Consider the following 3,282-nt stretch of genomic DNA (forward strand, 5'->3'; position numbering starts at 1 on the left):
TACACAATGATATACGTCATAACGTAGTACTATATAATGTTATATGTTATATTGCAATACCATATAACGTTAAACGTTATATCATAATACTACACAATGATATACGTCATAACGTAGTACTATAAAATGGTATGTGTTATATCCTAATACCATATAACGTTACATGTTGTATCATAATACTACACAACGATATACGTCATAACGTAGTACTATATAACGTTATACATATACTGAAATACCATATAACGTTATACGCTTTAACGTAATACCATATAACGTTTTACGGTATATCAAAGTACTGCACAACGTTATACGACAAAACGTAGTGCTATACAACGTTATATGTTGTATCGTAATACCATATAACGTTAAACGTTATATCATAATACTACACAATGATATACGTCATAACGTAGTTCTGTCAAACGGTATGTGTTATATTGTAATACCATATAACATTATAGGCTATAACGTAATTCCATGTAACGTTATACGTCATAACGTAGTACTATATAACTTTGTGAGTCATATCGTATTACTATATAACATTATATGTTGTATCGTAATACCATATAACGCTAAACGTTATATCATAATACTACACAATGATATACGTCATAACGTAGTACAATATACAGTTATACGTTACAACGTAATAGTATACATGGTTATACGTTACAACGTAATACTATATAACGTTATACGTTACAACATATTACTATATAACGTTATACGTCATAACGTAGTACAATATAACGTTATATGTTGTATCGTAATATCATATAACGTTATACGCTATAACGTAATAACATATAACGTTATACGTTATATCAAAATACTACAAGAGGTTATTGGTCTGAACGTAGCACTATATAACGCTAAACGTAATATCCTAATACCATATCGTTATACGCTATATCAAAATACTACACAACGTTATTCGTCATAACGCAGTACTATATAACGTTAAACATTATATCCTAATACCATATAACGTTGTACGTTATAACATAATACCACACAACGTTATATGTCATAACGTAGTACTATATATCGTTATACGTTACAGCGTAATAATATATATCGTAATCCGTTACAACGTAATACTATATAACGTTATACGTTACAACGTAATACTATATAACGTTATACGTCACGACGTAGTACTATATAACGTTATATGTTATATCGTAATACCATATAACGTTAAACGTTATATCATAATACTACACAACGATATACGTCATAACGTAGTACTATGTAACGTTATATGTCATAACGTAGTACTATACAACGTTATATGTTATATCGTAATACCGTACAATATTAAACGTTATATCATAATACTACACAATGATATACGTCATAACGTAGTACTATAAAATGGTATGTGTTATATTGTAATACCATATAACGTTATACCCTATAACGAAATACCATATAACGTTATGCGTCATATCATAGTACTACACAACGTTATACGCTATAGCGTAATACCATATAACGTTATACGTCATATCATATTACTACACAACGTTATACGTCATAACGTAATACTATATACCGTTATACGTTACAACGTAGTACTATATATCGTGATACGTTACAACGTAATACTATATATCGTTATACGTTACAACGTAATACTATATAACGTTATACGTCATAACGCAGTACTATAAAACGTTATAAGTTATATCGTAATACCATATAGCGTTATACGCTAAGACGTAATACCATACAACGTTATACGTTATCTCCAAATACTACACAACGTTTTACGTCATAACGTTGTACTATAAAACGTTATATGTTATATAGTAATACCACATAACGTTATACGTTATATCATAATACTACTCATCGATGTACGTCATAACGCAGTACTATATACCGTTATACGTTGCAACGTAATACTATATATCGTTATACGTTTCAACGTAATAATATATATCGTAATCCGTTACAACGTAATACTATGTAACGTTATACGTCATAACGTAGTACTATATAACGTTATATGTCATAACGTAGTACTATACAACGTCATATGTTATATCGTAATACCATACAACATTAAACGTTATATCATAATACTACACAATGATATACGTCATAACGTAGTACTATAAAACGGTAAGTGTTATATTGTAATACCATATAACGTTATACCCTATAACGAAATGCCATATAACGTTATGCGTCATATCATAGTACTACACAACGTTATACGTCATAACTTATTACTATATACCGTTATACGTTGCAACGTAATACTATGTATCGTTATACTTTTCAACGTAATACTATATAATGCTATACGTTACATCGTATTACTATATAACGTTATACGTCATAACGTAGTACTCCATAACGCTATACGAAACATCGTATTACTATATAACGTTATACGTCATAAGGAAGTACTATAAAACGTTATGTGTTATATCGTAATACCACAAAACGTTATACGCTATGACGTAATACCATACAACGTTATACGTTATATCAAAATACTACACAACGTTTTACGTCATAACGTAGTACTATACAACGTTATATGTTATATCGTAATACCATATAACGTTAACCGTTACATCATAATACTACACAATGATATACGTCATAACGTAGTACTATAATACGTTATATGTTATATTGTAATACCATATAACGTTATACATTATATCAAAATACTACTCACGGTTATTGGTCTTAACGCATCATTATATAACGTTAAACATTATATCCTAATACCATATAACGTTATACGTTATAACATAATACTACACAACGATATACGTCATAACGTAGTACTACATACCGTTATACGTTACAACGTAATACTATATATCGTTATACGCTTCAATGTAATACTATATAACATTATGCGTTACATCGTATTACTATATAGCGTTATTCGTCATAACGTAGTACTATATAACGTTATATGCTATAACGTAATACAATATAACGTTATACGCTATAACGTAATACCATATAACGTTATACCTCATATCATAGTACTACACAACGTTTTACGTCATAACGTAGTACTGTACATCGTTATACGTTATACGTAATACTATATATCATTATACGCTATAACGTAATACCATGTAACCTTTTTTCGTTATATAAATGTACTACACAACGTTATACGACATAACGCAGTACTATATAACGTTATACGTCATAACGTAGTACTATAAAACGTTATATGTTATATTGTAATACCATGTAACGTTATACATCATAACGTAATACTATACAACGTTATAC

Source organism: Bombus pyrosoma, unplaced genomic scaffold, assembly GCF_014825855.1.
Source record: "Bombus pyrosoma isolate SC7728 unplaced genomic scaffold, ASM1482585v1 HiC_scaffold_4725, whole genome shotgun sequence".
Lineage (NCBI taxonomy): Eukaryota > Metazoa > Arthropoda > Insecta > Hymenoptera > Apidae > Bombus > Bombus pyrosoma.